The sequence below is a fragment of the Rattus norvegicus genome, chromosome 2 (genome assembly GCF_036323735.1).
Source record: "Rattus norvegicus strain BN/NHsdMcwi chromosome 2, GRCr8, whole genome shotgun sequence".
Taxonomy (NCBI): Eukaryota; Metazoa; Chordata; class Mammalia; order Rodentia; family Muridae; genus Rattus; species Rattus norvegicus.
Window position 1 is genome coordinate 88,542,081 of NC_086020.1, and position 14,327 is coordinate 88,556,407.

At 37.4% G+C, this 14,327-nt stretch overlaps 1 protein-coding gene across 1 annotated transcript in view; it reads left to right on the forward strand.

Annotated features, from left to right (window-relative positions):
- Positions 1–8,600: 8,600 nt before the first annotated feature.
- Car1 (carbonic anhydrase 1) overlaps positions 8,601–14,327 on the forward strand; it is a 42,774-nt gene continuing 37,047 nt past the window's right edge. The window contains exon 1 of the mRNA NM_001107660.1: positions 8,601–8,662. The gene's annotated coding sequence lies outside the window, so the exon portion shown is untranslated. The remainder of the gene's footprint in view (positions 8,663–14,327) is intronic.

Consider the following 14,327-nt stretch of genomic DNA (forward strand, 5'->3'; position numbering starts at 1 on the left):
GTTGCCTGTCTTACTTTGCAATTTTAATGGATACTAAGTATCACTTATGTTGACTGGATAGCTTTGTGTGCTAAGGGATTATTTAGTGCTGCATATTAATGTCTTACATTTATTTTATGTTTTATAATTGGATAATTTATTTCTTGAAATCAGTGTTTATATTTTTCTAGGTTATATTAAGAGTTTTTAATTTTTATTCACTTTTTATTGGAAATAAAGATTTTTCTCATACACTATATTCTGATCGTCCCAGACCTCTGCAGCTTCCAAGCCTTCCAACACCACACCTTTTTCCTTTCTCAAAAAAAAAAAAAAACAAACAAACAGGGAAGTAAAAACGAAATAATAAGACACAATGCAAAATTCACAAACAAGAAAGAAAGAAAAAAAGGAAAAAAGAGCATGAAAATGTGCATAAATACACATACACTCACACACAGCCTAAAAACACAAAATAGGAAATTAAATGTGCTACAAAGTGCTCTTTACATGCATTATGGTTGTGGTTAAAATTATAATTCATATAGTTAAATTAAAAGTATACAATATCTTGTTAATATGTGTTATATTAGATTTCAGAAGGTTTTTGTAGAACATGAAGAAAAAATGTGTGAAAACCCCTAAAACACAAATTTGAAATTAATAATTCTTTAAACTCTATATGAATTAACTCTAGTCTCAAAGTTATAATTATATGTAGAAAAATAGCATTTCCAAATAAACATTTTAGACAAAACAACTTCATAGACAAAAGTTATGTCTATAACCATGTTAACTTATTAGATTAATAAAAATAAGCGTAGCTATGGTTGACTAAGAGACTTCCAGATCCCAGCCTGTTATTTTGTTAGTGCATTACCTTACTTAAACCTCAGAAGCACTCTGGCCAGTTGCTTTTCATAACCATTGCTTTACCAATAAGGAAAGTGAATCTTCCATCTTTGTCAAAGGACCAAGCCACAGCTGGTTCAGGTGGAATGTGTCATTCTATCAAATGACCTACCTTCCAGTAATACTTGTCAACATGTAATCAATGAACAATGCATAGGTCAGCTAATGATGTAAAGTTACATATATATATATGTTTCCCTACAATGTTTATTTGAGATTATTTTAATTTGTCATTTGTCTGCTGATAGATCTAAATCACTTTCACCAGTTTCTCTTTTGTCGGGAGCAATTATGATATTATATAAAAACATGCTCTCATCTCCAAAGGCAAGGTGGTCAGAGGACGCCAGTGATGGTGACATGATACTGGATATTAAGTAGCAGTGTTACACTAGACTTCAGTTGCAGGTGGAGTCACTCATCCTTGCTGAGAAATAGCATCATTGCTGATAAGGGATTTTAGACCCCAGTGTCACTGGTCCTCCCTGAGAGTTCCAAATGGTCAATTAAAATCTGAGATCAGAGCTTCATCTCCGTTCTGGAGCAGGATCACTGCGGCCACCAGCAAGATTGATTGTACTTCTACAGACAGCAGTCTTTACAATTATGATTTAGGGCACATGCCTTTCACTTCTCCTTTCTTTTTTTTTTTTTTTTAAATATTTATTATATATAGGTACACTGTCGCTGTCTTCAGATACACCAGAAGAGGGCATCAGATCTCATTACAGATGGTTGTGAGCCACCATGTGGTTGCTGGGAATTGAACTCAGAACCTCTGGAAGAGCAGCCAGTGCTCTTAACCACTGAGCCATCTCTCCAGCCCCTCACTTCTCCATTCATGCTGAGATACAGAAAGTATATCTCTATCTTTAAAAACTTGTTTTTCCTTATTCTGGAATCTGCTTAGCTTTGATGACATCTTAATTTCAGGATATCTCATCAGAGACTCTACCCTTTTCCATATTAATCCATGCCTGCAGCATGGCAATCTTAATGCATGATAAATTATTTTATCATGTCTAAATTAAACTAATAGGCAAACACAGAGGTTACAAACATGTAGACTCTGTATTTGATAATCTGTGATTCTCCCTGGCTTCTGATCACTGGTTAAAAGCCATATAGAGAATGAGAACACCATTTCACAAATAGAGGTCTTTAGAAGAAAAAAGAACTTGAATTAATATGATTGAATCCAAGTTATTAATGAATTAAAATTTTTATCCCTAGTTCTTGTAAACCCCATGAAAAGTTTGGAGAAACTAATTTGAATACACACCATCACGAGTAAGAATCCTCTTTACATTTGGTGACAAGATGATCTATAATCTAGTTTCTCACTGCATATAACTTACACCATTTTGGAACAATGTTTTCATTCCTATTGCCTTGGATTAGACTTTTTCTGTTCCTGTTTATGCTCAACCTATGCCTACTCACTACCCCCAACTAGAGCACGTGGTTCTGATTAAGCTATTACTCAGATTCAGCTCACTTAGCCTTGTCCATGTCCTTTCTAGTGACCTTCACCCGCCTGAACCTGGAATTTACAAGAATGGGCCTTTAAAACATTCCATGTGTGTGTTTGAAGCTTATTCAGTGCTCAGCCATTTCAGAAACGTATCAGAGCAACTGCTGTCTTTAAACTGCAGACAGGTGTCATGACTGAGCCATCCAAAGAGTATCAGAGCCCATCAAAGCATTATATGCAGGTTCAAAGTACTCTGGTGATGTCATTCAGGGAACACAATCCCCAAACATGTATGCCGTCTGGTCCAGTATTCTATCTAACTTCAAAACCCCTCAGCAGCACTCAGGGAAGGAGAAAAGAAAGGCAAAGAGCAGGGTCTTGGTGAAGTCTGGCCTTGAATACTATATCTAGCCAGTTCTATTTCTGTGATCTCAGGCAAAGTGCCAATGTCCTGAAATTCAGTTTGTACTTGTAAGCCCTGGGTTCAGAGAAGTTGCCTGATAAATAACAGAAGAACATACACATGGGAAACAGTATCTCTAGTGTGCTTGCAAGATTTCAAATCATTCCCCTCACACTCACTGTGTCTCCATGCATCTGTGTTCTTTGTCTAGGACCATCTTTGCTCTTACTCACCCTCTTACCTAGTTACCTGGTATTGGTCCAAAGAATTTGCTGACAAGAATTTGCTGACAAGAGCTTCCCAAACTAGGCACTTTCCTGCTGTGACATCGAAGTCATGAAGGTGCTGCTTGCATCCATCACTGGATTAGTGAGTGTATTACATTGCATTTGCCTTTTAATCAGAATTCCTTGGGAATGACAAGTAGATAGTTTTATGCCTTTATTTATGTAGTTTCTTCTGGTTGAAATTTTCATATTCCTTATATCTTTCGGTTTAGGGAAAATGATTAAAATGCTCACAAAAGACTATTTTTAATTTTCCTCTCTTTATATTATTTTTTAAAGCTCTATGTCCAATTCCTATGTTCTGCCCCTGTACAACTCTCCACTGTGATCTGATTATGCATGTCTTCTGTTCATAGATGTCTTTAAATGAGCCATATGTTTTACATATATATCCTTATTGTGCTAATTGGTGTATTTTTGCAACAGTAATATTTAGTTTCCAATTTTTACATCTTTAATTTTCAAAGAAAGAATGGATGCTATCGTAAAACCATCCTGAATTAATAAATACCTATAGCATCGTGAATGGACCTTGCCAGAAGGTCCCCATTTATTTATCTGTACAATTTAAGATAGTTTAAACTCCATTAGCACCAGTTAAATAAAGAAACAGAAGAATAGCATTCTTCCTGACATTTATTTAAAAAGAAGAAGCACTCCAATTTCTCCTATTGATAGTTCAAGTACCTGTAAGACCAATGCAAATAAAGGAAGACTCCTTACTGATGACAGCCATTCAAACCCTAATGTTAAACCCTGATGTTCTCATCAAAGTAGCTGTGCTCAATATTCTTCAAAGCATGCTTTATTCTGTTCTAATCACTGGGCTTGCCAGTTTCAGTTTCCCTTCTTCATTATATTAATGGACATGTCCTCATTTGCAGATCTTTAAACACTGTCGTTGTGGCCAAAAACATTGTGCTCAATATCACAAACTAATTGACTTTTCCTTAGTGCTAACATTGCACTGTGTTATTCTCTTAAACATGAACAAATCACCAAAGACCGTCTATGCAGAGAGAGGCCTCAGTGCCCTAACTCTAAACCAGACATTGATCTGAGCCCGCAAGCTGCTCGGTCCCCAAGGCTGGATATCTCAACATTCCCAATCTGGTTCTGAAGGATTCCTGGAGAGCCATTGGTCTTCAGTCCACAAAGAAGCTTGAATCCAATGTCAAAAAAGATGGTAACAGAGGCAGCCTCAGAGCAGACGCACTCACTTCCAGGAGCAAAGGCAAAAAGGAAAAAAGAACTTTTCCCTCAGTTATTAGTGAAACTGATGCTCACTCTAAGGGAAGACCTTTGCCTCTTAGTCAATCCTTCCAGAAAACATTCTATTTTAAAATTTATTTTAAATTTAATTGTTTTGCCAATTCTTCAAAAATTATATGCAATGTAATTTGATCACATTCACTGCCCACTCCTCCCCTTAGCTCTTCTCAAATCCATCCATACCTACTTACCAACTCTCAACTTTGTATCTTTGTTTTTTGTACCCACTGAGAACAATATGTGTTGTCCATCCACTCTTAAGTATGAGGATATTCTCTGGACCACAGTAAACCAAGTAAAGGTCACTCGTAAAATAAACTGACACTCCCTCCACCAAAAGCCATAAACTGTCCATAGGTCTTTAGTTAGGGGTGGAAGCTTACAAACACTTTCCTTCTTCGTGCTGGAATGGTGGTTGACTTGATCTGGTACAGGTCTTATGTAGGCAGTCACAATTCTGTGAATTCATGCATGCTGTTTACTGCCATGTCCAAATGACACTATTTTGCTCTAGTCCTCCCCAATCTTTCCACCCTACCTCCTTTGATGTTCTCTGAGCTTTGAGGGGGTATCATAGAAGTCTCATTTGTAGCTAAGCATTCTACTTGATTTTATACACTGATCAGTTGTGAGTTTCTGCAGAAAGCACTGTTCACTGTACAAAGAAGCTTCTCTGATGACATCAGAGAGATGCACTAATCTATGGGGTAGATATAATTTAGAGATTAACTTGATGCTGCTTTTCATTTGGCAGAATAGTAGTTGTATGTTCTGTGGTCTGTGAATACCCCACACATGGGTTCTTGGCCAGACTTACAGTACTGTGTATGCATTTCCTTTAGTTCAGTGGGCCTTAAAATGAATCAGAAAGCAGTCACATATGCCCCATAACAGTTATGCTACTACTGCACCCAGGAGTCTATCTTGTGACATCAGTCATTATTATAGTTTACAGAGTTCATAGGAAGTTGGTGACTTCCCACAGCACCTTATACAGAACATATAGTACCTTATATAGAAGCTTCCAATACTATAAAAACTATCTGGAAATAAGGAAGCTCTAGGAAATATTCTTACAGACAACTCCATAGACATGCCTTATTGATTCCATATCTAATCAAGTTGACACTTACCCAAGGTTAACCATCACAGGAGTCCATCAATGATCAAGTTAACCCAATGATAATATACAGCCTTAAAGACTAGATGTACCTACTTGCTATTGGATTCATTTGAGCCTAAATTTCCTTCAGTCCCCCAAATTCCTTATTATTCATGTTGTAAGGGGTGGATGATTAATTTGACTTCCCCATTTAACTCCCTCAATGAAACAGTAGGTACTGCTCCAGGGAGTTTTTCACAAAATGTAGACTATCAAAGAGGAAGACAAACAAATCCAGTGAAAAATGGTGGAAGCCTAGCATGGTGGCTCATGCCTGTAGTACCTGAACTTGTGAAACTAGGGCAAGAGAATTTTTCTGAGTCTGAGGCCACTTAAGCTACATAGAAAGACCCATTTTCAAATTTAAAACAAACAAACAAACAAAAGAATCACTACTGTACATTATTGTAAGACTAGGTAACCTTTCCTTGGTGAAAATTCCCATCAGAAGAAAAGAAGTACCAAACAATAAAATGTTACATGATGTAAACGTACAGCACCATGCTGGACCTTGGTTCTATTCTTGGTCTGGATGTTTTCATTTTTAGGAGATTTGGAGGCTCAAATTTTCCAAATAAGCCCTTATTTCAACAAGACATAAAAATGTGGCCACTGCATTTAGCTATCACCAGCCATCAACACTTGAGTTAAAAGGACATAGTGACTGATGGAATGAATTGCCTGTATGCTGATGCAAGAGTTCTGACCTCAACCAGAGATATTTTAACAGGCAAACATCCTAACATACTACTGACCATGCTCACACAGTGTGTGATCTGAAGTCTTCAGTGTACCCTAAACTCTTATTACTCACTCACAAAATCCTTGAACTGTTGAGAACATTTAGGTTCACCTACTCATGACTGAAACTAAAACAGTATCAGACAGGCTCTGCCATCTGGTCTACTTAAAATTGTTAACTATACCTGGGTATCCACAAACTACAAATCAAATTTCTAGAATACAAATACTGCTTTTGGATTCCTCAAGTGGTTCTGCTTCTACATAATGACTGATGTAACATCATATGCCACAAAATTGTATTACACATTGTTTCTGTGTAGAAAGGCATTGCTAGTACCACACATCCAGGCCAAAGACTAACCTTTAGGGCTGAATTTGTCATGTTTCCAGCTACCAAGAATATAAACTCCATAAGACTTTGGCAAGCCTCACCACTACTACTACAGGACCTAAGCTGTCAGTGATCCATTAGATTATTGAGTCCTGTTTTATTTAAAAGGTGGGAGCCACCAACAGGGTAAGTTTCCAGACATTGCAATTTGTCCAACAAATTAGGTCTGTCCTGTGATCCTGTATAGGATCTAAGAAGCTCTCTGTGATCACAATTTGACTGTATAGCACAGTAAGGTTAAGCCTCAATGGGACCACATCCAATGTTTCTAAGACACAGACTCCTGTTAATAGCAGCTCCTTCTTAGACCTGATGAATATGCATACCAAAGGCTGCAAATGGTGTGCTTTCCTGCTGTCACAGAGCAGGCTTTGTGGCTTTTAACAGTTCAAATTAGCCTCTTTATATCCTTCACTGCCTTTCTCATTGTTATATATCCTATGCCTTTCACAGTCTTTCTTAAAAGCACCTTGCCCTTTTGCATTCTAAAAACCTACACAGACAATAAAATCCAAATTTATTGCCATAAACACAGATATCCAAAATATACACACATATGAATGAAGTTATTTCCTATGCAGTTGTTACATCTATTATTATCCTATATGTCACATATCACACATCAACCAAGATGATAACTGTACTAGAGAAACAGTATGTTAAGAAATTAACACTTCTTTCAAAACACAACCACCCTGTATCCTGGGAGCCCTATTATGACAAGTGGCCCTCATATTTCCTCCAACAGAAGAACACTGTCAGGAATCACAAAAGCTTTGGTTCCTCCATTTTCATCCCTCGTACCCACTTTTTTTCTACAGTGAGATATAATCTTCCAACCCAAAGATAATAGCACACCTTGCTGTGACTCCATAGCAAGATTATGCATTCCCCTTTGTTGTCCTTCCAGTGCCCTCAAACCTAAAGTTGCATGAACATACTCTGTTGTCTCTTGCCTTCCCATAAATATAATAGCAATCATTTCTCCCTTACCTGTCCAGCTGTCACCCATGCTCCATACCTAAAACATTGCTTCTCACTGTTGCTGGGGCACATTCCAGAATGGCCACAGGAGCCATTGTTCTAATGCAACATTGAAAACCACCAGTGCTAATGCACATGTTCCCTAAATTCCAGTATCTCCCATATCTAAATGTTGACACATTCTAGGCTTGCTTCGTGAAGGCCAAAAAATTCAGTCAACAAGTTTGTCATGAGTTCTCTACTAGCTAGTTCAACTGGTATACAGAATATTAATTCTTCTTGTTTGTGGCTCAACACCACCACCAATCAAGGGTCTACTCTGACAAAGTTTGGGCCAAACTATTACCTTTATCATTCTCTGTAATTCTAAGCAAAAACCTGTTATTTAAGCAAGATGTTGGTAAAGTCTCACTTGACTTACTAGCCTGCAAAGTCAAGCAAATGCTAAAACCAACTCGAGTCAATCCTTGGACACTTCATGTTTCTACTTAGTCTTTTTCTTTTCCTGCCATATTAGAATGTCTTTGCACTCATCTGTTCAATAGTGAGAAAATTTACTGTCTTTGCTCCATGCTGGAAACTCTTTCCATATTCGCTAGTACTGCCTTCCACTCAAAACACTCAACTATCCCCCAAGTAATTGAATTTGATATTTAGATTTACAAACTCAATAATCACATAAGACTGTATATATATTTTTTTCTTTTTCTGTACTGTCATGAAGTGGTTTTTGAGACACTGGCAGTGACTGGACAGTTTCCTTTTTACAAACAGTTGATTAAGTCCACACCCCAACTGCTGCTTTTATCAGGTTCTCATGTTGGGGCATCCACTATGGACCTACCCTAATCATTCTGATTCCAGCCAACTGACAACTTGGGGTAGTTCTTGGGCCCCACAGCCCACCAAGATAATTATTAATCAGCCCATCTGGGTCCATAGTTACCACCACCCTTCCTGTTGTATGTAAGCTGCTTCCTACTGCTCCATATTGCTGTACCCATACTCAGGAGAGAGCCACTGGGTAACCTGGCCAGCAACCTTCTCTGAAGCTGTAAGTAACAAGGAGTTCTTCTGTTTTTCACCTAGACAGACATTTTTTGCACCTATCTATCAAAGAGATCTTATAAAACAGAGTTCCACCTGAAAGTTACAAACTTTGACTCATTTTCCAAACCTTTATGTTTAACAAATAAGTCATTATAAATATTGAAATGGGGAGGGGATAGGATTTATTAGCTGCACGCATTTCTTGGTTAATTCTACATCCATTCTTCTAAACTATGTAACTAATTGACTTTTAAGTTTCTTTAAATGCCATAAACTATATCAACTAAAAACTTAGTCTGTCTGAATTTCTCAAGCATCCCAGATGTTTTTCAAGGTAGTCTTTCACAAACTTGAAATTGGCAAAAGGGTGTTGGTAATTAAAGTAGTGCTGCTAAAAATAGACCAAGTCCCATGTGATGGGGCACGTTTATGATCCTCCCATTCAGGAGGCTGAAATTCAGGAGGCATTCAAGTTCAAAGCTTACCTAAAATATACAATGAGGACTTTTCTTAAAAAGTCAAAAGAAAACAAATCAGTATGTTCATTATCCTAATCTCTCATTCCTTCTAGCACTATGTAGAGACAAGAAACAATATGGCTTCTTAAAAATTAAAACCATATGGTTAATGCATCTAAGTTATTTTCAAAAAGTATTCTTCTTTGTGTAATGTTTATATGAGAGGTAGAGCATGTCGTGGCACACATATATAAGTCAGAGACAACTTGCAGGTGTTCTATCATGAGCGTCCTCCCACAGACCAAACTCAGGTCATCAGGCTTGGTGGCAAGTGCCTTAACCTGCTGAACTGTCATACTTACTTTCATTCATCTATTTTTTTTAATATCTTATGTTTTGTTGTGCATTTCCAGTCCTTTCAGAAACCTTGATGGCTTACTTCAATGATCATAAACATTACATTTTTGAACTTAATACAAACACAAACTTTATGGATTTAACATTCCTTTAAGTATCTATCCCATCTTCTAGGATTGCAAAGTCACTTAAACAAAGGGACTTTGATCATACAGTGGGGTTACTGTACTGAGAATCAGGGCCAAGGGTGAAGTGTCAATAAAACATCTTAGAGAGGATCAAGACCTAGTTGAGACAATGGATGTCCGGAGTGACTGGCCTAAGACAAAAGGTGACATGTGGCACACTGTCCTCAAATAACAGCTTTCCACATCTTGCAGACCTTTACCCAATTTTTAGTCACATTCTGATCTGATCAATGAAGATCTATATAAATGTTCTTTAAAGTTAAAGTTTCTCTTTTTTATTATTGGACCCTGTAAGCTTTTTATAACTTTCAATCTCGTATAATAGCACTCATATTATTATTTTATTGACCATCTCCTGCATAATAAGCACTATCCACTGAATGCTTTGTTTTACAGCATTATGTAAATGTACATCAAGTTCAAGTTCACTGCACAGCAACTAAATTTCTCCTATCATCCTGTATTGAACATTGTGGAGGGGGTCTTAGGATCAGTCTTGCATCCGCCATCTTGCCTGAGCATTCTTTCTTCTCTGTCAGTCAGAACATAGAGCTCATTTAGAGCATATGAGATTTCCATGGAAATACTTTGATCTTTTTTAGATTAAATTTATTTATTTTATATATGTGAGGGATTTGCCTGTATGTATGCATATATGCATGATGCATGTGATCATGTGGAACTGAATTATAGACAGCTGTGAGCCAACTTGGTGCTGGTAATCAAACCTGGGTCCTCTACCAAAACAAGTGATCTCAGCTTTTAAGTCATTTCTCTAGCACACTATTTTGTTTTCATTCCACTTCTGCCAACATTTATTTTAATTTTTCTATTTGTTTAGAACATTTGTTGTAAACATTATTCTCTTGAGAAGAAACAAATTAGCAAGGAAAGGAAACAATGAAGAGAAAAAACAAAGGAAAGAGGACAGAAGGAGGGAGGGAGGGAGGGAGGGAGGGAGGGAGGAAGGAAGGAAGGAAAGAAGGAAAGATGGGCAGGTGGGCCAGACATAGAATTACCTGTGCTGGGATGCAGAGGAGGTGGTGTTAATGTTCTGAAAGTGCTAATAAAAACATAAAACAAGATCATGCAGTGAAGGCCATCATGAGCTAGAGGAGTCCTTTACTCTTCAGCCTCCTCAGCACAGATGCCCCTGTTCCTCTCTGTCTAGATACTGATTTTCCTTGCCCTACTTCAATGCTTCATGACTATCTCAGGCTGAACACTAGAGTATAGAGTATCAAAAGCAAATAGACTTCTGCCGGGAGCTGTTATTCTGAAATACAATGTTTAAGCTCAAATATTTTTAACTCTGTCTATCTACTCCCATAGTACTACAGATATATTTATACTGATATATGCTTATATAAAATTTGAAAAATATACCCACAGATAGTCAATGTTGTCTAGTTTGCCTACAAACATCTGTATTTCCTGAGTCAGATGGAATTCCAGGGGCTACAGGGATTACTGGGATCCTAATGGCAGAGGCTGAGTAGAGAATATTATTTATCTAGCTTTAATAGGATCTATATATGGTACACAGAGACTAATTTTTATTTTTAATTTAAATACTTCTGTGATATAGTGGAATTTGCTAAGTGAAACACATCTAGCTAAGCATACATATCTGTGTCATGATGTACATTGACACAGATTACTGTGTTACTGTGTGACACTTGCCACTATTGTTCCGAGGAGCCCTCACTTTGCCAACCAGAAATTTTCTACCCACTAAACCACTCCCAGCTCTTTGTTTCTCCAGACTTCCTTCCTCTCTGTGTGAATGTGGTTATTCTAGGTCCTCATGTGACCAGTGTCAGTGTTTGTTCACTGGGATCTGGCTTATTTTGCTAAGCACATGCTGAGGTGCATTTCCTTCTCTCAAAGGCCTTCTGTGTAGAGAGACCATGCTTCACTTGCTTATGTATCTGGCAAAAATCACTGAGTTGTTCCACTGCTGTGGCTGTGTCTACATGAATATCTCTTTAAGACTAAGCTCTCTGTTCCGTTAGATATATTTCAAAAAGTAGAATGGTAACTGCAAAGTGATAATCTTCGTTAAAATTTTGTGAGGAATTGCCTTCCAATTTACACCATGGCTGTTTCATTTTATATCTGTGCCAGAATGAACATGGTTTTCTGTTCTTCCACATCATAGGCAATACCTGCTATCTTCCAGGAAGCTTTAGTTTGTGGTCTTATAATATCTATCTAATTGTTGACAGATGTATTTTTAGAAGTCACCACCTAAAACACTCATGTGTATTCAATGGATTCAAATAGGGGATGAAATTCTACTGGGGTAAAAATAGTCGATCAAATTTACACCCCGAGTTCTTATAAAGCAAGGAGAATGGGAGACCTGTCTCCAGGATTCTCTTGAAGGTTCTGAAAGAATTCATGTAATGCTGTTAATCCGCACTTGGACAGCCATGCCTTTCTCTCTTACTTGTTTTTATAACTCTCTCTTGCATAACTTTATCTATAACACTTCATGGCCTAACATACAGTATTTTATGACTGCCGTTGTATGTAAAATAATCTGTAAAACCCGGGGCACATTCTGTGACCATAGTAATTCCTGAGGCATCCCTTACTGAAGATGGACTGAAGGGCACTATCAGAGTCTTTCTGTTCCGTGATCCACTAAATACAATGAAATCCTGTGGTAAAACCCTTATTGTTCTCATTTCCTGAAGCAGCTTCAAGTGTGCTCAGAAAATGACTTTATTTTTCTCATAAAGTTATAAATTACAGTATCTCCATGGAAAAGTCTCTAGAAAATATTTGCATTGGGTGGAGCCTATCTGAACACTGCCATAGAATTTTAACACTTGGGATGCTAGTTGTCCATATGTCATGAAACCCTTCGTTGTCTAAAAATTGCATTCATTCTAGTTGGGTCTTGATCCAGGCATGCAAAAATGATAGAATTATGACCTCAAATTAAAAGTTCCTAGAGTACCTAGAACATAAATTTAACAGCTATTTACCTAAATGAGGACGACAATATTTTATATATCATGTATACATTTGTGTTTTTATCTGATTAAAAAAATTTGAAATTATGTGTCTTCCATGTAGGTCAGGTTAAAATAATTTATGAGAAATCAATAAAAACAAGTATTGACTAAGGAAAAAAAGGAAGCAAATCATGAATGACAGGGTATACTCACGTAGTAATAGTACAGAGTGTCAAACATTTTAAAATATGCTATCACATGACTTTTTTGTGTGTGTGGGGTAAGGGGTGTATTTATGCCTGGAATACAAGTAGAGATCAGAGGACAGCTTGTAAGAGTTGGTTCTCTCCTTCCACCGTGAGGGCTCCAGAAATCAAACTCAGATTATCAAGAATCAGTGACAACTACTCTTACCCACTGAGCACACCACCCCAATTGTCATAAATATTGACAGTAATTGGTATTTTCAGAAAGTGGGGGTTACTTTCTATTTAGTCTATATAAGTAAAAATCTCTCCTGTCCTAGCCTCAAGCCAAAGGAATAAACTGGGCAGTTGGTACTGAGTCCTGTGCTCCTAGAAGTGAGGCAAAATGTTTTGCTTCCTCCCTTCAGCAGTCCTCCGCAGAGGTAACTAAAACAGAGCACTGCCCAGAAAATTGTTTTAGTCCTGCTAAAGATATCTTTGAGTCTAGAGGCTCAATGTGACTTTCCTGAATTACTGTCCACCAGTGGTCATGGTTGCTACCATTTTTATCCTGCGATACCTAATGCAGTCTGAGCAAATCTACTTCATATGAAGTGGATTCCTATTGCCAAAGCTAAGATGGTTTTAGATTTTTCAAAGGCAAGGAAATCAGTATAAATAAACATATTTTATATTTCTATAAGAAACATGCTATAAGAAATAGAAAACCTGATGGATTTATAAATTATAGATTGTAAGATAGCTGGTTTTATAAAACAGTCTAGCTAACCAGGTGGCTAGTTCATCATCCACCCCACTCTGTGACTTCTAGGCCTGATTTTAAAAAGGTTATTTCTCTACAAGAACTGGTCTGCTAGAGTCCTACCTCTGATCTAGCCTCAAAGCCCCAGATCCTAACTTAGCCATATTTCATTTGGCTATATGTTAAACTTTAACCCCATTCTCTACTTACAGAGCTAGAACCAAAGAGCTTCTTAAACATAATTAAATATTACTTCTAGGCTGTATGAAATAGACTATCATGAGTCCAACTGTTGGGGCAACAAGATAAAGAGGAGTCTTTTACTGTGCAGGGTCACATTCACTCCCTCTTAGGAAGGGATTGCTTGGAGTCTTTCAAAGTAGAACATTGCTCATGTCCTTGCAAGCACAACTCTCACACCATCTTAAGCTGATATACTGTAATGTGAGAGATGCTAGGCAACAAACCACTGCAAGACTGTCTCCCTGAACTGCAACTGAATCTAATAGTCCATTGCTGGAAATGCAATCCCTTACATAAAGGTGTTTGAGTTTTAAATCTCCATATAAAACAGATTAAACCAGAAAAAAATTATCTTTTTAAGCTGTTTCCTTTGAGAATTTGCTTTGAATTTGTATCAAGATGGTTAAATATTCAAATTCAGTTTGGGGGGGGGGAGTCAGAAAGATACCAGACAAGCTGAGTACTGTGCAAAGTAGAATAGCCAAGGGACAGCATTAAGAACAGTAAAT